This window comes from Fukomys damarensis, unplaced genomic scaffold (genome assembly GCF_012274545.1).
Source record: "Fukomys damarensis isolate Sample0158 unplaced genomic scaffold, DMR_v1.0_HiC HiC_scaffold_10, whole genome shotgun sequence".
Classification (NCBI taxonomy): domain Eukaryota; kingdom Metazoa; phylum Chordata; class Mammalia; order Rodentia; family Bathyergidae; genus Fukomys; species Fukomys damarensis.
The window spans coordinates 28712247-28734611 of NW_022900922.1; the positions used below are offsets into that span (position 1 = coordinate 28712247).

At 37.6% G+C, this 22365-nt stretch overlaps 1 long non-coding RNA gene across 1 annotated transcript; it reads right to left on the reverse strand.

The window, feature by feature from the left end:
• Positions 1-2595: 2595 nt before the first annotated feature.
• Positions 2596-7371, reverse strand: LOC104861435. Its single transcript, XR_780034.1, has 3 exons — positions 7285-7371; positions 6073-6143; positions 2596-2651 (listed from the first exon to the last, which is right to left on the reverse strand). It is a non-coding gene; the product is annotated as an uncharacterized LOC104861435 (long non-coding RNA).
• Positions 7372-22365: the final 14994 nt, after the last annotated feature.

The window sequence follows — 22365 nt, forward strand, 5'->3', positions numbered from 1 at the left end:
TCAAGATGTCTACACAAATGAGAACATGGTTTGTTTGAAAAGTCAACATAACTATGCCACAAAACCCAAGAGAATAGCAAGGGAGAATACAGACCATTTGATTTTAGCCTCCATGAAACTATAATATTGTTTCCATTAAAGATGTATTAGGTCCTGAGTATGTAGTAAATTCAGCATACAAGCATCTTGCTCTGGCTGCAACACTAAAGGATACTTATCTTTACTCTCATAGTACAAAGGAGTACACTGAAAGATGTCAAGATACTTCGTACATAAGGCACAACTATATTTTATTGCAAGACCTAACCTACTTAAGAAAAAGTAATGAACAATAGCAGAAGTATCATAAAAGAGTTAATAAACATTTATGTAGATTATAATTCAGTACTCTAGGTAATGAAAACTACAAGTCAAATTAGCCTAGAATGCTCCCATCCTAGTTTTGGCAAATAAAAGTGACATTTTGTGGTAATGTAATATTTTGATACATGTATACAATGTGAAATAATTACTTCAATCGAAATAATTAACATACCTACCTTCTTACATAGTTATCATCTGTGTGTGTGTGTGTGTGTGTGTGTGTGTGTGTACGTGACTGTGTGCATGTTTACAACACATGAGATCTACTCTGTTGCTCGTATTCAGCTCTGAAAAAAATCCTCTTTTATATGTTAGGTGCAAGAGATAAATTGCTACAACATTTAAGGGGAACAATTTGCTAACATATCCAGAAATATTTTTAAAAGCTACCCTTTGAAAAAGTAAAAGTAAATACATCTTCTTTGAGCCAATAATTCCTTTTCTACATATTTTTCTTAAGTACTAGTCAAAGAAGTCAACAAATATGTACATACTGAGATGTTCAGTGTAATTCAATTTAGAAGACAAGAAAGGAGGGCAAACTATAAGTGAGTTAAATATCTAACCAATTATAAATTAAGTTACTATGCTCACAAAATAAAAGATTATGTATTTATTAAAGACAAGTTCTGGGAGGGGAGACTATTTGACAGATAACGAAGCCAAAATATAAAGAGTTACTTTAACTGATTACTGAATTTAGCCAAGAGGTTAATTTTATGTTCCATTTCACCTAATTTAGGGATCAGGAGTATATTCATTTCCTAGGAATGTTTAACAAAGTACAACAAACTAGGTGATTGAAAACAATAGATCTCTTCTTTTATACTTCTGAAGCCTGGAATTTCAAACTCATAGTATAGACCTGGACATACTCTCTGATGCTTTTAGGGGAGGATCCTTTATGTCTCCTCTGTCTTCTGGTAGCCTCAGGCCCTCTCTGGATAGTAGCAGCATCACTCCAATCTCTACCTCTGTCTTCACACGACAATTTCTCCAGGTCTTTGTGTCTTCACAGCTATCTTCTTGTAAGAACGCCCACCACATTGAATTAAGAGTCCAACCTGCTCTGGTGTAACCTCATTTTAAGTATTTGCATGAGCAATTACCCGATTTCCATCCAAGATCAAATGCTGAGGCTTTAGGGGTAAAATTTCACACTTGGGAGGGGGCATTCAATTTAACGCATAATAAGATGAAAGATGTAAGAGGTAAGATATGATCACATATTTTGGTCCCTAATTAGATGTGATATTTAGTGTGTGCCCAGAAATATTCTCAATTGCCCCCTGCTCTGGAATGATTGTTGTGCATGAACCTGGGAGGCAGTTAGCCCAACTCCCCAAAGACAACCAGCGGCTTTTGTAAGAGTGTGGTATCCACATTTGTAGTGCAACTTGGCTAATATCTGTGCCCTTGCTTTGTCTTACTTTGGATTCTTGATATCTTTACTTATTGGCCTTTGAGCTCTCAACTGTTTAGATAAGAAAGTAAAACCATGCATCTATTTTAATTATACATCAAGAAAAGAAGCCCTACCTCTGCCTCTGGCCTTTTCAAAACATGAAAGGCAAAACACGTATCTTTTACATTTATGGTGTTGTGAACTTTTCTTATATATTACAGAAACTGTTAGCAATGTAAACCCTTCATATAGAGGGAGTCTTTTTTATTAATATTTCTCCAGAGAATAAAGAACACTTGAAGCTTCTCATAACCCACAGACACTATTAGACTGGAGTAGAATTTACCACTATCTAAATGCACATTATGGGTATTAGGGACATCGGATCAACCCCATTAAAATGCTATTATTTTTGGCTAATGTGGTGTAGATATTTTTGTATCATGTATAAAGTTCAAATGACCTGTACACTACCTTTGAAAATGCCAAGAATGATAGTCTGAGCTGCATGAGAATAAGGCCAATATTTTACAACACATTTAAGACCCAATAAATGTCAAAGGCTTTTTTCTTTTGGAAACCTTGCTATATGAAAAGAGTTTCCAATAAATGGTCTTATGGAATCTATTCATGGTGCTAGCATGTCAAAGTAGTCAACAAATATCTGTAGATTTCCTCTACCACATATGAGGTGTGATCTAAACATACAATGAATCTTTAAATTTTTAAATAATTTATTCCACTAAAAAGCCATCACCATTAATCCCTTTCAAAATACTTCCCCTCTTCACTTCAAATACACTTACGCAGTGTTCTTGGAAATGTGTCTTTTACTTGTACTGCTTCTTTAATTTAAATATTCTCCATATATGTCCATCACTCCCTGAAAATAGGCATAATAGATGGAACAGTCAAGGAGGTTGTTTCTGTATTTTATAGATTTTTCCTGTTAAGTCTATTTTATTTTGTACTGTGTCCTCCTCTTGAGATTACTTTGCTATTGCTATCCCACTTTAGGTGCAATGGACCCACCTCACAGATTCACAAATGAAAAAGCTCTCATGGAAACTGCAGACCTTCCAGCACCATTTCTGCTCAGACCTCAATCTCACTGATGTACATCATTCCTGCCACTCCTGCCTCACCTGAATGCTCTACTATCCAGAGTATCTCAGCATTCCTGAAACAGGTCGTGCCATGTGTGTCTGTCTTTTTTCAAACCATCCACTTTACTTAGGATGATCACCTTTTTCTCTACCCCGTGGAGAAAAAAAAAAGACTCTTAATTACCCATTTATCTTTCTTTCTCCAACTTTCTTTCACAGGAAACCATTATTTCCACATTATCAAACTTAATTATTTGTATTGAAGAAATATTTAAGTTTTTATCCTTTGTGTACTCTACTTTTCTCTTAATGAAAAATCATAAAAGGAAATTCTGCTTCCAATAATGGCATGCTAGGTAATTTAGACTCAATAAGTGAATTTGGAGCTGCTTTACCTTTGGCAGTCACCTCTAATTCAAGCATAGGTTGCTGAGAAGATGAATTAGATTTTCAAGTATTAAGAAACAATGGGGTAAAAACTAGAGCTCAGGTTTTGCAAGCTGATTGGGTCTTGAAAAACCACTGAGACCAGGAAAAACGGTGAATCAGAAACAATGAAATTGAGCCCAGCACTGTGAACATTCCAGTCCCTCAAAAGCACATAAAAATTCCATCTAAGAGAACATAACATCATCCTAAAACTCAAATAAATTCCCCAAATTTTCATAAACAGTATTCTAGCACTCAGGTCATAACAACTAGACATCAAGCAAACAAGAAATGATTATAGAAGGAAAAAAGGAAGGAGGAAGAGGTAGGAGGAGGAGAAAGCAAGGAGGAACAAGAGAAACAACATTCAATAAAATCAGACTCACAAGATATCTCCCCAAATTACTTATTCCACTGTTTCAAAAACATTTTAATATATACTAATTTGTTTCATTTATACTACTAGTTATCTTAGTTCATTTAAAAGAAAGTTTTGCATTATTTTGTTTCTTCTTCATGAGAATCTTTTTGTTTTGTATTCTGAATAATTACTTTGAAAATAATGATACACAGTATAGTAACTACTGTCATTCTCATTGCTTTGTTATAAAATTTGTTTCATTTTTTCATAAAATAAAAAATTAAGAATTTTTAGAGTTGCAAAACACTTAGAAATCATAAGCAGCTCATAGACTGTTATCATTGCAAATGTATTATTTACTTTAAAAGTAGTATGATTGGAGAGCAAACAAATTCCATTTCTCTAAATATGTGCTGCTCAAATCAGACATATTTAAAAAACAATGAAAATGACTAAAGCAGAATTGCTATGAGTTCAAGACCAGCTAGGCTACATGGTGAGTTTAAGGCCAACCTGAAGTTCATAGCAAGACCCTGTCTCAAAAACAAACAAACAAAAAACAAAGAGAGAAAAGAATAAAATGAAACTTTTCTCTTTCACCATGTGTTCTTTTTAACCACACATAAATTCATATTCCTGCAAAGCATGGCAAATTTTTGTTTGCTTCATATTTGTTATAATTCATTTAATATTTTTCAGGGTTTTTCTTTTCTCAGTGCTGGAGACCGGAACCAGGACTTTTTATGCCAATCAAGGATTCTACCACTGAGCTCTACCACAAGTCCATCATTTGTTTTTCTTTTATAATTTAATTTTTTATTAGTGCATGTTTTCAGTACACAATGTTTATATTCATTTTAGGGGGTAAGGGACATGTACTTAACATATCTTAATTCTTTTTTATTCATCTTCCTCTCCCCTACCTCCCCACTCATTTGTTTTTCTTTTTATATTTTTGGTTTTTTTTTATTCCATTAAGTTCATCTCTACATTTTAGGTATATATTATGATCACATTCAACATTTAGAATTTGTACCTGTGCATGATGTATTTAGATTCTTGTTTTTTCCCCATTCCCCTTCCTTCCCTACCACCCCTTCCACCCTCCCTATTTACAAAGACTGTTTCTGTCTTTCCTTCCTTTTTTATATTTTTTCTTCCCTTATTTCCTTTCCCCCACCCCATTTCTACTTCCCCTTCCCTTTAGGATCTTTTTTTCCCATTTTACAGTATCTATTACACATTTTGGCCCTCATTTACACCATAGTTTCTTACACCATAGAAGCTATTCTATATTTACACGTATGGCACATTTACTTCACTTAATTGTATGGTCTCAATGTGCATCCATTTACTTATAAATGCCTCTATTTTATCATTTTTAATGGCTGACTAGTACTGCATTTTATTTTTAAAAAACACATCTTCTTTATCTAGTCATCAGTTGATGGGCATTTGGGCTGTTTTCACATTTTAGCTATTGTTCCACTATAAACATGGGTGAGCATATATCACTGTGGTATGATATTTTTAATTCTTCTGGCAAGATACACAGAAGAGGAATAACTGGGTCAAATGGTGCTTCTAATCCTAGTTCTTTGAGGTATCTCCATATCGATTTCCACAGTAGTTGAGCCAGTCTGCACTCCTACCAGTGGTGGAGCAGTTCAGGAGTACAGAGGAATTATGGGGTGTCTACTACTCAGCTAACAAAGAAGCATTAGGTCCAAATTTGAACATGAGTAGCTACTGCACTAAGAAATACTCATACAGCAATATACCATTTGTTTCTCTTAAGGCAAGAAAAGTTAGCCACCTTTACTACACGAATGAGATAATTCAACTGCTTAATCAATCCCTGAGTTAAAGGTAAAACATTTTTATTTTGAAATGAGTGCTTACCTGAATTAGTCTTTCGATCTCACATTTTCTCAAATTTCCCTTTCTTCATCTTCCTATTTCATCTGGCAATCCTATTAAGTTTTTCTCTTATTATCATATTTTACTTTTTAAGAATGCTTTTTTCTAAATGTGCCTTTTGTCACAGTACTACATCCATATTTTAAGAACATCATATTTCCCCCCAGTCATTCTGAATGTAAGATGCAAAGAACAAAACTATTTCCTTTCTATTATCTCTTTTTTCTATTATTTATACTTTTTCTCATTTATACCATTTATTTGTATTAGTATTTATTATTACAGCTGATTTCCATGAAATTCCTGGTTATCCTCTCTCACCTGATTGTATTTTTGGATGAAGGTGCACATCATTTGATGGTAGGACATCGTGAGCTTTCTCTACCACAGCATCAAAAGCTATTTGAGCCCATTGTGACCTCTGCCAGTGCTTCCTGCCACAGTAACCTGAGTCTACTCTTATAATATCACTTCTATGTTGTACTTACTATTTTAGAGTCTCATTTCTCTCTTACATGATGACTTCATCTAGAGCAGCAACACTCTTCAGTTTTTATGGCTAATACCAAGAAAAATAAATGAGTAATAGTAAAGACAATCAACTTAGAAAACTAAAGAAAGAAAGGAGGACTGAAACAACTAGTTTTACAGTTTCTAGGAAGCTTTCTAAATGTATTGGCATTAATGCTTTTGGAAAATTAAGTATAGTAAATTACTTTTATAATGACTTACCTTCAGTTATTTCTCTCTGCTTAATGGAAGATAAAGTATAATTTGGTTTAAATTATTATTATCTATAGTCTGTGTTGTGTTCTTCAAAGATACTTCCTTGGTCCTCACTAAAATTTGCATTAAAAAAAGACATTTTTCAGTTCTATTTCTGTTGCAAAGAGAAAATCATTGGCCAATAGATCAACATCTAAAAGGATCAATAATCAGAAAATAGGATCCTCCAGAGGTCTGTAACATTTTTTTTAAGTTAGAAGTGTGAAAAACAAAAATATTTTAAAGGCTAATTTTGCCTTATAATCTAATTCTTCAGTTAACTTCAAAACTGTTTTCAACTACATTAAAATATAGTTAGAAAAACATCCCAAAGATACAGTTTTCTTGATTACACAAACGCCCTCCCCATCTGCCCCTTCCAGCAAATGTTTAGAGACTGCGGGTTATTTTTATGGACTTTTACAACCTCATGAGAAGATTTATGGTCATAATGATGTAATTATTATTTCTTTGAAATTCCACTGAAATATTGAAGCTCATTAAGAACAAGAGGCTGCGGGGAGAGGCAAAGACAGGGACAGAGGCAGAGACAGAGAGAACAAACTAGAAAAAACAGTCTCTAACCTGAGACCCACAACCCTCGCCCAGGAAAGGCCTTCATCTGTACTATTTCTTTAGTCACCAGGTAAGTGGCCCTAGTCTTGTTCATTGTCCTTTTCCGCTTATGCTTTCCTAGCTCCCGGGAGTAATTTTTTTTTACCTGAAAAACACTGAACTCCTCATGAAAATGATGAGGGAGCCACAAAATAGATCTAGAGGAAAGGGTAGGCCTTGGTTTAGACCAATTATTTTAAATTATGTCACCCTGGAGTCACCTGCAGGGTTCTTTTAAACACAGATTGGTTATTTTATAAAATACAGGTTTAACAATGGAAATGTTCACTTTAATATGCCAAAAACAAATTGCTACTTACTTTATCTAGAAAATAGTCACTTCACGTACTGTTTCAGCAATACCCGAATGAGGGCTAAATGTGCTCCTCTGTCCATTCTGAAGAGATGCTTTCTACATTCTTTGAAATTCTTTTGAGAGAAAGGCTGGTTGTTATAGTAATAAAAGAACTGAAAAAACAAATCAATTATTGCGTTCATAAAGATTCTCAAAAATATAGCCGATCATGAGAGAAGAAAATAACACATCAGAAAGCAAGTATTAGATGCTGTGTGTTGATTTTTTTTTAAATGGGCAAAACCAATCTAAAAAAATGAATGAGGAGATACACTTTTAAAATTTAGTAAATTAATCAATTCCTCTCTGACTCAACTCATCGGGGGCAGGGTCCAAAATTTGCCACATGCAACATGTCAGGGGGTGCTGGTGCCTCTGGTGGAAGACCACATTATGGAAAGCAGTGCATTAGGATTATCAGTGTGACAGATTTGGGCAAGAGCTGAGAGATGGAGGGAGAAGGGAGGAAAAAGAGAGACTGGAGGAGAAGGAAACAGGAAGAGATGTGTTGTGTACATTACCAGCAATGACTGAAATCATTATATAGAGCAAACATGTACTAAAAAAAAAAATAAAGATTAAAAACCTGCAACTGAGTTCCCTAAAGGAATAAAAGATTTCCAGTAGCCCATTGGTTACACAGGTTAGGAGCTGCAGAAAAGGGTCAGATTTGGAGATTTGTATTTGAATGTCAACAGTCAAGAATCAGGTTATATAAGTGAAGTCATAGGGATAGATAAGGTTGTTCAGGTAAAATGTACACAGTGATAAAAAACAGAAAAAAAGAAATCAAACAAATCTTACTAAATTATCATTTCCACCATATCCCTTTTTGGAGCAAAAACTAGAATTCCTTTCTATTTTGGCTCAGTAAATCAAAATTTTTTCATCAAATACCTAGAATTTGTAGTGTTCTTTGTAGATGTACAAGTATTAAACAATTGGTTATGTTAGGGACATCTTTGCCACTATAAATAATCAGATTTAATGTCTTTTAATTGCCTCTTCTTTGCCGAACACTATTCTTTTTTTAGTTTTTATGCTTTTACCTATTTTAGTACGTTTATAATACATAATATTTAAAGGGAATAGGGACATGTGCTTAACACATCTTAACTCTTTTTATTCCCCTTTCCTTCCCATCTCTCTTCTCTCTCTCAATCTCTAGATCCCTTTTGCATTTGCAAAAGATCTATGTCCCATTTCTTATTTTCCAATTTTTATTTTTATTTTCTTGATTATTTATAGTTTAGGTTTCTAATACAAAAGAAATTATGTGATATTTAAGCTTATGTATCTGATTTATTTCCCTTTATGTTGCGGTTTCAAGTTGTTGCAAACACCATTCTAGCAACTGGTGTTAATCAGCTTCCACCACTGTAACAAACAGCCGAATTAATTAATTTATGAAGAGCAAAGGTTTACTTGGGCTCAGAGTTTTGGACGTTTCGTCCACAGTTGGTTCCTCATTCTCTGGGCCCTTGGCAAGGCAGCTCTTCATGACAAAAGTATGAGGTTGAGCCAAACTCCTTACCAAATTGGAAAAGCAGAAAGAAGACAGAGAAAGAAGGTTGCAGGGAGCCCCACATCCCATTCAAGGAAAAAACACTCAATAACCTAAATCTTCCCATTAGGCTCTGACTCCTGAAGGTCCTACCAGCTCCCAATAGCACCTTGCTGGGGACAAGTTTTTTGTTTTTGTTTTTTAATTTATAAAGAAGTGAAATTTATTTCTTATAGTTGTAGAAGCTGGGAAGTCTTAAGTTGAGGAGGTCATATCTGGGGATCTTCTTGCTGCATGATCCATGGTGGAAGGAAAAAAGGAGAGAGGGGTGAGGGGGAGAGAAAGAGAGAACAAGTGAGCAAGAGGAAGCTAAAGTTGCTTTTGTGCAACCCACTCTCATGGTAACTAGCCCACTTTCGTAATGACAACAATTAATTCATGAAGGCAGCATCATCATGATCTCATTGCCTCATAACAGTCTTGCCTTTTAACATTGTTCATTGCAGATTAAGTTGCCAACCCACAAATTTTGAGAGAAATCTTCAAACCATACCACTTAGGATTGTGGATCATGCACCCTCAAGAAACTGCCAACTTAAAAGAGGCACAATGTTGATTTTTTGGGAAATGTAGGTGCTGGGAATTGAGCCCAAGGATTTTGCAATAAGCTATATACCTAGCCCCTTTTTATTTTTTTATTTTTTTTAAATTGAATTTATTGGTACATTCTAGGTAGACAATACAGTTACATTCATTACTGGGATCTTGTACCTTTACATGCCAGGTCTTGGTTCTCATTTTTTCCCCCTTGTCCCCACGCTCCCTTCACCCCCTTCTCCCCTCCCCACCTTCAAACACTTTAATTCCATTTTTACATTTTCTCATATTTTTTCCTTTTCCCTTATTCCCCTTTCCCTATCCTTCTCACTGTCCCTACACCTCTGGTCCTTTTCTTTCTATTTCATATTGCTAATTGTCCCATTAGGATCTTGAGTACTATTTTAGTTTTTCACACCAGAAAAACTATTCAGTATTTGCATATGTGTGAATTATTTATTTCACTTAGGAGTATATCCTCAAAATGTACCTATTTACCTATGAATGAATCTACTTTCTCATTCTTTATGGCTGAGTAGTATTCCATTTTATAGAAAAACCACATCTTCTTTATTCAGTTTCCAACTGATGGGCAGATAGGGCTGTTTCCAAGTTTTAGCTATTACAAACTGTGCCACTACAAACATGGGTGTGCATATATCACTGTGATATGATTCTTTTAATTCTTTTGGGAAGATACCCAACAGAGGGATGGCTGGGACAAGTTTTAAACACATGAGCCTTTGGGGACAGTTTAGATCCAAAGTATAGGAAGCAGATATATAATAACGGATACATTCGCACATTTAGTCCTATGGGGTAGAGGTATTGTTGCTATTCTCACCATCGTCTTCCTCTTGCACCCGAGGAAGCTGGGACACCAACAAAATAACTCCCTCGGGCAGTACCCTGATGAGGGCCTGGCCTGGGTTTCTAGTCAATATGAGTTTCATTCTGTATTTTCAGTCATTGCCCCAAACAGCTATCACCTCTGAGTAATAAATGTGTAGTGTATGCCACCAAAAATGTAAAGCCCCCAAGCACACTCCTGCCTTAAAAATAAGGTAAAGAAGCAGGTTGTCAAATTCCAAATGGCTTTCATTCTTCGTTTCTTATACAATCAGAGACAACAATCAGCAACAGTCACCGAAAGACAAAACTTATAGGTTAATAAAAAAATAAAACATTTAGAAGGAGATGATTTTATGTATTAGCTTACTTATATGTTTTAATTGAACAAACAGAAACTTTATTTTATACTAACAGTGCAATTCCCCTTTCAATTGGGGCTGCTCCAGGGCCCTTCAGAAGCACAGTGTGGGAATCCAGAGGCCACCATGGCACGTGCATCCTTCTGGCCACTGCTTAGCAACCAGGTCACCTGTGCCCATTGTTCCCAAGAGGCCTCTGCTGGATCCAAGAAGAAATATTTTTGTTTATTAGCTTTTAATGTTACTTTCTGTTTCTTTGTTTGATAACAGAGTTGTTGTTTTTACTGACCCATGAACAGCGTGGCTTCTTTCCAATATTTGTTGGCCTTATGCTTGTCCAGGGTGAAATTTATCTCAAAGATCAGATGAGGTCCAACTTTCTCCTGAAAACTTTGCAGATGGTTCTTGTTCCTACTCATGGATCTCTCCTCTTCAATATTAGGACTCTGACTAATCAGTTAGACATGATTGGTTAATTGGGTCACTCAAAGAAGTCATTTTTTCCTAGCAAAATGAGAAGTATTTTTAGAGCATCTGGGCCAAGGTTCACTTCTTTATATACAAAAGAGTCATTAACACCTGGCAGAGTACAAGCTCTTCGGATAATTGTTAACTCCTTATTTTTTTCCAAGTAGACGAAGTTGGAGGTATTGATTTTACTTCCTTTCATCTTGCCAAAAAATCAGTACAAAAAAATACAGCCATCAAAACCCAATTACTTAGAGAAAAAGTAAAGAGAATGGTAAATGCACCTTATTGATGCTAATACAATGTTTAAAATAATTAAACAGGTAAAACAAAAACCTTATACTATCATGAATCCAAGAAACATGATTTCTACATAATACGTATATTATTATAAGTATTTTTGAAAAGAGAAATCTTTTGCCAACTATGTATATGAGTAAGTGGCCTAGAGAAGTTATTTTACTTTCCAAAGTAAAAAGAGACCTGCTAGAATTTTGCTTGCCTATTTAATTAATTTTAACAGAAACATAATCATGTTATGTCACTGGGTCTGGATTATTTAAGGGTTAGTGGAATTTTGTGCAAATTGAAAATATGGCACATATGGTGAACAGAAAATAGAGAAAAGTTGAGTTTATTAAATGTTATACCAATTCAGTCCACTCCAAAAATTCTTCCTTATTATTCACATTGTATTAAAAGGACCCACACTAGCTGTTCTCCGCAATTGTCAGATGTTGCAGTCACTGTCTCTTTGATAATTCTGACCTAGAATGTCTGAGGCATTAATTTGCCTTCTACTGTTTCTCCTCATTTGGGTAACTATTAAGTTGACAGTATTTAAACTTAAACTGGAATAATAAAATCAAGAAGCTAAGTGATTACCAATAATCTTAAGGATGTGCTTTGTCAATAAAGAGCCACCTCTTCCCACCATGTTTCTTTGCAAAATTCTATGGATCATGCAAACTGTCTTTTGGATTATCTTCTCTGTTTCTGCTTACATTTGTGATCACCTGAGAGACCAAAGAAGCAGCAAAGGGACCTATTGGTCTGTTTGAGTTCTGATCAACCAGAAATACATGATTAAATAGAAGCAGTGGAAACACATAGGTAAAAGGGAAACAAAGTCTTTGTAAATAGAGAAGGGAGGAGGGGGTAAAGGGAGGGCAGGGGAAAGGGGAAAAATGAGAACCAAGATCTGTCATATAAAGGTACAAGATCCCAGTAATGAATGTAACTGTACTGTCTACCTAGAATGTACTAATAAAATCAATGAGAATAAAGAGAAACACTTAGGTATACCATTTAAACTTCATTTCTTTAATGAAGCCTTTGTGGTACTACCATCTAGAATATTCTCTTCTTAATTTGAAATCCCAAATCATCTGCAACCACTTGGTATTTAAAAATTGATTTTCTAGATTCTTCAAGAGCTATTTTAGATGTAGGCACATCTAAAGACTATCTTTAGCTTCTTTGTATTGAAACTTTGTAGTGTAGTGGCTTCCCTGTATACACATAATAAATACAGAAGATCAGAGGGTTTAAAACAGGAGTTTTATTTCAGTCAGCAGACATCTCTACAGACAGGCATGTGAGTTTAGAATTCCTTAACTGAATTATCTGTAAATATATAAGGATGCTCTAAAAGGAGTTAGAACAATTGGATCTTAGAGTTGGCATTAAAAAGGTACATAGTATAATTTCTAATTCCCATAAACATATCCTTCTAGAATATTCTTAAAAATGGGCATTATGCCCATTTTATTGAAAACCTCCAGTGAAAGAAAAACAGCTGTTAAGTTAAAGCCTGAAAAATTTCTACCTTTTGCGACTTTTCCATAAAGCAAAACATTTCTCAGAGCCTATTTTTTTAAAAAAAAAATCTGGATTTTTCACATATTTATTTAAACCTACGCCTTTCTGGAACATAGACTACATTGTACCTGTCTGTACTTCTTATTCAAATAAGTTTTCCTGAAGCATTGAGGAGAGTTCAAAAGTCTTTTCAACAACTTAAGATTTATAGTTGCCAGTTGTGTGACAATTACCCAGCTCTAAGACAATACCTACAGCAATCCTATAAGTGCCTGTAGCCTCTAGAAGTGAAGGAACAATGTCCTTTCTTGGCAAGGCATCTTAGTTAGCTCTGTGGAGCCACAGGTAGAATGCAAATTTGGAAAATTGTGCCGCCAACATGCTTTGGCTGGAGAAAAATCTGACGTGAGATGCTTATCAGACATCCTTCTATTGTCTCCCTAACAATGCAGAGCCATTCCACCCGTGGCCATTTTGGCATGCCATTCTGAGCAGAACAAAGTGCCATGTATCAATAAGAAGAATTCAGGAATGCATCACAGTTTAGCACCCAGCAGGAATGTGACACAGAAGTGTCTGGCTCACACAAAACAGCCAAGGCAATGTTGAAGATGGGATCCAGCTTTTGTTCATCTTACATCCTCTGTTCATTTTAAAGTACTTGAAAAAAGATGTGTAGTAAGGACACCATCCACTCTGAGAGATTTGTGATTTCTGTTACTGTTCTGGCTACCAAGTACCTTAGAGGAATATTTGCTCTGGCTATAACTATTTCACCCCACCCTATCAGGAAAGCTGAACAAGGTAAAATGGAACCAGGCAAGGATAAGAAACTCTCAAAGGAGGACACATTTTGGTTTTGATATCTCTGTGGTACTAAAGCATCACAAGATGTCTCCTATTTTGCCCTGACGTTATTAATGTTTGAGTTCCCTCAAAGTTCACTTGTAACCAAGTAACTGTCAGTGCTGAGTGCTGCTTATTGGGGGTTTTCAGGAAGTACTGAAAAACCAGATTCAGAAAGTACCTGTCACTTAATTTCAAACCTCATCCAAGCAAGTAAGACGCATGCTAGCCCATACCAATGACGCATTTTGGTGTTGCACTTTATTTGTCGCTGTTAGTCAGCTTTTTGATAATGCAATACAATACCTGAAACAGTCAATCTCTAAGGAGGAAAAAGTTTGTTTTGGCTCATTATTTCATCAGTTTCAGTCTATGGTCATTTGGCCTTGTTGCTTTGGGCTTACATTAGACAGAACATTATGGTGGCAAAAAGAAGCCTGTTTACCTCGTGGCACCTAGAAAGTGAAGAGAGAAATGGGGGATCAGGGTTCCATACATCCCCTTCAAGGACACATCACCAATGACCTAACTTCCTCCCACTAGGCCTCATCTCCTGAAGGTTATACCACCTCCCAGGAGTGCCACAGGCTGGTACCCAAGCCTTCAACACACGGGCCTTTAGGTGACACTCAAGATTCGAATTATAGCAACCATTGTAGGTAGTGACATGAGCATCGGTTTCCTTGCTCTATCTGTATTGAGGATTGAGACCTACCCTAAATGATCACAAGATTCAAAGGAGAGAAAGTTACACATGGCTTCCAATTCGAGGGGTTGTAGTCAACCAGACAAATAATAAAATCATTTTTTACAGTATGTATACCAAAGGTAACTGCAGCTCTTTTCAAATAATATTTCTTTAACACACCAAGGGCTGGGATCTGAAGGAATAAAGATGAACAAATCGGTCCCATGCTTGGGAAGACAATGTATTTCCATGAGAAAGGGCAAACTTCCGTGTACCGTGGCAAGTACTGTGGTGGCAGGTGTTCACTGGAGTGTGTCCCTCATTCCCTGACTGTGGAAGTCTATGACTTCCAGCTCTTCCCCAAAAGTCAAAATGACCATGAAAGTTAATACAATTTTTGAAACACAAATGTTCACTATATTTTTTGTCACACATAAAAGTTGACTACCAAAAAGTATAGTAAATACATAAATGAGTAACATAGCTACCACTGTCAAGCATTCTGTATCACACATAATTAAGTGTGCTTGACTTTCATAGGATAGGCAAAGCAGTAGAGTGGTTTGTAACAACACTACCACAAATATGTAAGTATCACATTCTGCTGTGACAGTAAGATGACTATGATGTCACTAGATGATAGGCATTTTTCAGCTTCATTTTAATTTAGGGGGCTACTGACTAAATGTGGTCCATCCTTGACTGACTTTCATTATGTAAAACAAATATATTATTGTCATACCCATTTTATAGAGAAGAAAAATAGAGGCACAGCTCATTTAGGCAATTTGCCCACATACTTCTCTGCATTGGCCCCAGATTCTTCCCTGAAAATATAAACAAACACAAAATATAAATAAATAAATAAATGATTTTTTGTTGGAAATTTTGTAACTCACAGCTGGAAGCAACAAGTGATGACTTCTGGTTTAAATCCACACCTTTCAACAATTCCTTCTGAAGTGGACTTTATCCAAAAAGGAGTGATCTTGTGACTTCAGGGCTTCAGGAAAAGCTCCCTCGCTTCCCAATTCTGCACTCCCCCTTTTCCAGGTGACATGACCATCTGCACCATCTGAGAAGAACGTAAGCAGGGTAACTGTGTCTGGAGAGGCAGTGGTCAACCAAGTCTGTACTCAAGGGACAGGCAAAGATCAGAACCATTTCGGAGAGCATGTGGGGGTTGGAAGGTAGTCTGAAAACTTGGAGGAGCTTGAAGAAGTTGCTCAGAGCTGAGAACACAGGAGGAAAGAGGGGGCCAGAGGCAAATCTCACAAATGACCCGTTCCGACTGGAAAGCCTGGCAGATCCTGGGGCCCCTGTAGAAAGCAAGAGCGACCAATGGTGCCCTCAAGTCTGTAGGCCTAATTAGCCTCAGAGCCTGGCCCCCCAACCACTCAGCAGCCAATAGTTCAGCCCACTGTCCTCCTGAGGCCTGGGAGGCCATGAGGCCTGCAGGCTGCTGCTCCTCTTAGCATTATCCTCTTTCAGAAGGAGACATGTAAGTGGTCAGGGCCAGATGACATATGACAAGCCAAACCATTTTAAAGGGAAAGGGCCAGCAAAGCCCTTTCAGATGTTGGAATTCATATCCTCCGCCCCATTGCATAAATCCCAGCTAATTCTTAAAATCTCTAAAACCTCAGGCATCACAGTGCCTGTCTAGCGGTCAGGAATTTATTTTTGGCCTATAATTTCCCAATCCCAGAGTTAATTTGTATCTCTTACTGTAGTTCTGTAGCAGTCAGAAACCTCCAAGAGTTATCTGAATGGTAGCACATCCAGGTAACACGCACCGGCTGTCAATTTGTTCCATTAAGTAATGCACTGCGTACTAGCGAGATAAATGTAAAAAAGATTCCTGTGCTTGCTCTGGGATGACATGGCAACCATGTGATAAATTTGGGCAGATATTTTGTGGGTTTCAACTCAAAAATTCACGGTCTGCAATGTGTTTGGACTTGAAATCATTAGTCTAAGCTCATAGGCTTGTCACATAAAGTAAGTGGTTCTTAGCTATTGCCAAAACACTATGATGTGTTTAGTTCTGTTTTCTCCAATTGTATATGGTCAAGTTCATTTTCCCAAAGGAAAATGAGTCATGGATTTTTGTTGCCTAACTAGGGCTCGTTTTAAAATGTTTGAGATCTATAGGCTTCGAGTGTTGAAGAAATCATTTTTTTAAATCTTGTGCTTGGTTTGAAGATGCTTACTGTAGACCCAAAAGACTGTAAATACTACATCCCATAAAACTCAGACTCCTCCCCTCCACTGTCAGCACCACTAAAGGCTGAACTGCTACCCTCTGTCTTTCATCTGCTTCCAACTACTCTAGAGGCACATTGAGGGAAATCATTAATTTAGCTTTAAATGATATTTTAGTCTCATTATACAGATGATATCTCTCCATTTTCAAAATTTTAGAAAATACAGCAAGACCCAAAGGCAGAAATATTAATGACCAGTCATTTTATCACTTCCCCTTGGTACATTGGAATATTTCATGAGTTCTTACTTTCAACAAATACAGGTATAAATATAGAGTTTTTGTTACAAAATTAGAATCATTCTGTACACACTGTTTTTGCAAGGTGCTTTTCCTGAGAAATATATCAAGAATACTTCCCTGGGTATTAGATGTTATTTTCATACAATATCATTTTTATGGCTGCAAAATAAAATAAACTACAATATAAATATATCACAGCTTATTTAAACAATTCTCTTGGGTACAGGACCTTGCTGTTATAAAAACAATTTCATCTCGTCTTGATAGCTAAATCTTTCCCTTCATCCAGATTTTCTTTTTACAATTAAATTTTAGGAGTGAATCGTTGTATTGAAGGTCATGCACATTTACTGAACTTCTGAAACCTATAGCCAAGTGTCCTTTGAGAAGACCTATTCTTTTTCATGTTTAGATGTCTAGTGGCAGACAGCCCGGTTTCCTGCCTTGGCTGGAAAGTCTGTCCTATAGCCAGGCTGGATGAGAACCGGCTGGCCTGTGTGGTGAAGGCAATTCCCAATAGTCCTGCCACATCCTTGGGCTGTGAGGCCTGCCTTTCCCTAATCCTCATTGTTGGGAACTAGAATCCAGTGGGTTTGTACACAGGATGTCTGAGTTTAAGGCCTAAGCCACACACCAAACCTGTGATAAAGTTGACCAGTCAATCTGTTTTTCAACTGAAGAATTCCCGATCTGCCACAACTTTTAGACACTCCATCCATCTATCCGCCAGCACGTGCACATTTGTGGACTGTGGATGTAATGTCTGCAAAGTTCCAAGTCTGGGTTCCCTGAGAATGGCTGAGCATAAGAGAGGGCTCAAGATGACCTTGGAGAAAAGAGATGTTCCATATTTCATGAGTGGATATTCATCTTAAAAAACAAAACAAAACTGTGGAAGCTACATGGTGTTCTTCTGATATGGGGCGTGCTAAACACAACTGTATGTAAGCATAGCATTTTGCGTAAGCCTTCAGCATCAGTATCCAAAACTAGATGAGAAGGGACTCTTATTCAGGGCAGAGATTTGTTCCAAGTCAGCAGCTCCCTTACTCAACCTGAACAGACACAGCATGTTCTTTACCCTTCCAACTGGAAAATAGCCCAGAAATAATACAGCCTCTTAGGCAGGTTAAAGAGACAGTTTGAGGGAGATGAATCTGAATTGGGATCAACTTTTATTGCTTGCTATCTGTAGCAATTTATTATTCTCACCTAATAGTTTCTCAGGGGTGGCTAAGGCTGAAGCTATAACTTGCCCAGAGGTAATCTCTATTCGTTTATCAGCTGTCCCAGAACCTGATCTACACTGGGACTTTGTGGTGAGAAACAGGAGAGACATGTTTAATTTTCTCTCTAGCATGTGAATGTTCACTTATTACTTGAGAGTTTACTATGTGGCAGAGACTGGGCAACACATTTTACATACATTACCTGGCATTGTCATTAAAATAACTCTGTGCAAGGTGCAATTATCCTAATTTTAATGGTAAGGTGACTGGACAGAAAGGCAAAGGCAAAGGAATTTCCCCAGAGCCAAGCAACTAGAGAATGGTGGAATTGCGGCTTGATTACATAAGTGTCTGACTTCAAATACAATTTCAGTTTATTAAAATGTTTTAAAAGGACTTAAAAGAAAAAGAGTATAATGCCCTTAAAATTATTCCCTTAATCTTGTGCTGCTCCTGTAAGATCTTAGACACCAAAATCCATGTCAGTATAAAAATACTTTGACATTTGGTCATTTTGTCCAATATTTCTGAAAATATTTGACCTCCATATACATATAGAAATAAACTTTATGTTGTGATTCAGAATGCATATCCACACACATCTCTAAATCAAAATTTCTCAAAGCAATACTTCTTACTACACGGAATGCATCCTGTGTTCTATTCTGTCTTGTTTTATTTCATGAAAATGCCCATCTATGATTCAAGAAGCCGACTTTGTGACCTGCTAGTTGGGAGCTGTGGTTCAACACACACTGCTACCGGTGAGGGATGTGATTATAGAAGACATTTGCCCTGGGAATTCCGGGGAACTCCATCCCCACCACCACTTCTGCTCCCCATCCTTCCTCCCTGCTGCTCATCCACCAAGAGTGGAATCTGTGCTTCATATTAAATGTTTTCATTCCTCAAGACTCTCCTTCGTTTCTTACTCCAAGGGAAGTCTGCCCTCTAATGATGCAAAAGCACCATTGATTTCAAAGATTTCCTTCTCAGAAAAGGAACAAAAAGGGAAATTTCAAATGTAAAAGGACTGAACTTTAGAATTCACTTCATCTAAATTTCTTATTTAAAAGTAAGGGAAATTGAGGCCCAGAGAGGCATCTGCCATCACAATCCTGTGATAGGCTGAGAGAGAGGCAGTGTCTACACCTGAGCAAGGACAAGCAGGTTGCTCTCAGGAAACCTGAAATCTCCTGGAGCCAGCAGCACAGAACAATCAGGAGAGAGAAGTTGTAAGTCGAGGCCTGTATTGGCTGATGGAAAACAAAACCGAATCCATATTTAGAAAGAGTCTTTCATTTAGGCTCCAGGGAGCAGGCCCAAAGGATGAATATATCCTTAACTCTGAATACATTGGCTAACATGTAATCAGACTAAGACACTGCAAGAAGTCAGTTGATAGACTGCCGTGGAAAGATTAAGAACATTTCCTTGCCCATCATTCTGTGCTGAATGCGGTAGGTACAGAGGGGAAGTGAGAGCCTCATTTTCCACATCTGTCTAGTACACGTTGCTAGAGCACCTTACCCACTTTCTCAGCTCCCTTCCATACTGATCAATGTGCCTTATGATTACTTCTCAGGAGCCCTCAAATGACTACCTCCTACTGCATGAAGGAAACTGAGCCCATCTCATTATTTATTTGCCTGGTGTCCTTGGAGGAATTTCTTGTGATTGAAAGAATAACTAAATGATTAATAATTTATCATTCACACTTACTTCTGTTGTGTGTATTTAGAAAAGAGCTTTCACTTACTTTCTTCCTACCTGTCTTTTAAGATAAAGTTTAAACATTATCTTTGCTATAAATGAACCCTCAGATTGTTCCCAAAGAGATGGAAATTGCTCTACTGTGCTCGCTTCTATTTTATACATGCCCTGCTTAGAGCCACCAGGTTGCCTGGGCACTTCTGCCTTTTAAAAGAATAAGAATACGGGGTAGGTGTGAGGTCTAGGTCTGGATATAGGATTCAGAAAAAATAAAATTGTTCCAGAATTTAGAAGTTTGCAACGCGGAGTCCCACCTCAGTCTCGAATTTATTAACCCTGTTTTTCTCTGGGGTCACCAAGTTGCTAAGAGTCTGAGGATGATTATAAGGAGACTAGCTATTATCTATATGTTCATGTAATGGGAGCTACTGTTGAGGAGGAACAATCCCAGGACTGCTCCTTCAAAAATATTAAAAAATTATAAAAATCCCGGAGATCAATCAAGCCACTCTTCCTTGGGACCAAAATAATGAACACTCTTGAAACAGATCTTCAGCTGCCATTCCAAGAGCATGTATGGAGACAGGAAGACAGGACTCTTAATTATTTGGGGTAAATGGAACACTTAGTATAATTCCTGCAACACTGATTAAACTGAAAAATATCCCCTTGTGTAGCATCTACGGTAAATATTATCTCCTGTAGCCTTTGTACAGCGAGAGCTAATCTATCCCTCCTCCCTGACAGAGTTGGAGAAAGGCGAAAGGAATTTGGTATTATCAATGTGCTGGTTTATCAGATATGAATTCATTTGTTTTTCTCCAAACCACTTATCAGCATGAACAGAGCCGCCTGGTCCAAGTGTGAATTGTGCTCCAAATACCCTTGCGGAGTTCACCGGGGCTCAAGCATTTTTTTATCTCCCAGTTTGTTTCCCCTGTTTGTGTTTTTTTAACCTCTTACCTATTGAGGTGGCTTTCTGGGTCAGGATCCCTGTAAAGACACTAGCAATGAGCACTGGCTGCTGAAGGAAATGCCCAGCACAGGCTGTCTGGTGACCAGACTGAAGGGTAGAATTTCAGTTCTGCTTTGAAAATGCTGGACAGCTGGAAGGGAGATGGATTGGCTGGTGATGGCTGCCAGGCAAGCAGCAAGGCCCCTCCTCGTGCTGCCATTGTTTTCTTTCTTCATCTGGGCACCATGGAGAATGTCCAACATGAGATCCAGGGCTCACACGCAGCCACTCTGCAAGCTAAGCTGAATCAGGAGGGAGAAAGGAGGGTTTCTTCTAGCCTACTACTGGCCCCATATTGTCCCCAAGGGTGGCTGCACCATCCACAGTGGGTGGACACAGGGCAGCCTAGCAAGGACCAGCTGTTCCCCTTTGGTGTCGGGTGTCCATTTATCTTGTTCTGTGTTTTCAAGACACGTTTTCATCCCTACACCTCTCTGGCTGCCCAATGGATGTATAGAAGCTTTGATATTGGCCTCCTTCGTGCAGACATAGGTGGAAGGCTTAATTCCAAAAGCTCAGCCTGTTTCTCCAGCCCTTGAACAGAAAACAAGCCATAAGAATTGAAATGAAAATATCTTTAAGTGTTCAGAAATTTCTCTAAAGGTACAATAAATGATAAGGAATGCTGACTGAGATTTCTTACTAGAAATATTTTAATGGTTACAGGAGGAAATAAAAGCCCCTTTTGGGTTTTTGTTTAGGGTTTTATCATCATAATTCCACATTTCTTTGAGCATTTATAAGACCTACATTTATACACACCTAACTCATCTCAACAAAGGGGAGCCAGAAATGGAACCTGACTTAAGGTTGTCATCAGTGCCTTGTAACTCACGGAAATTCTTTGTTTGTTGGGTAGCACTGAGTAGCTTGCAGAAACAGCACTGGAAAAGATCTCAAAATTGTAAGGCAACTTCTGATCCAAGGCTAGACTCACACTATCTAAGCAAGTTTGTTCAGTCTTTCTTATGAAAACTTTCCAAGGAAGTGACTTCACAACCTCCTTAATAAAGTCTTCCAGTTGTGGGCTCTCTAAGGATAGCAGCTCAGCAAGGAACTCGAAGTCTACGTTGAGCCTAGCAAGTCTGACAGCAGCAGGGGAATGGTGGCCAGAGTCCAGCACAAGCTAGCAATCAGGAACACGGCTGATCAAGGAAAAAAGATCCATGGCATCTATATTTACCAGAGGTCTGAGCAAGTGAGAAATCCAGGATCTGAAGAGATCAGTTGTGGGTTACTGAGAGGCCAGGTGTCTTAGGTCTGGGTAAGGGAGATGGTGGACAGTAAAGAAAATAGTGAAGTAAAACTACGTACGAGTGAATCATGCTAATGTAAACTCACGTTTTAGACAGGAGTCCACCATAAACAGGGATTGCGTTCACAGTTTTTGGTGTGAGCTTGATGTGGACTTTAGGTTAGGAGAAAAGATAGGAGGAATTTCAGAA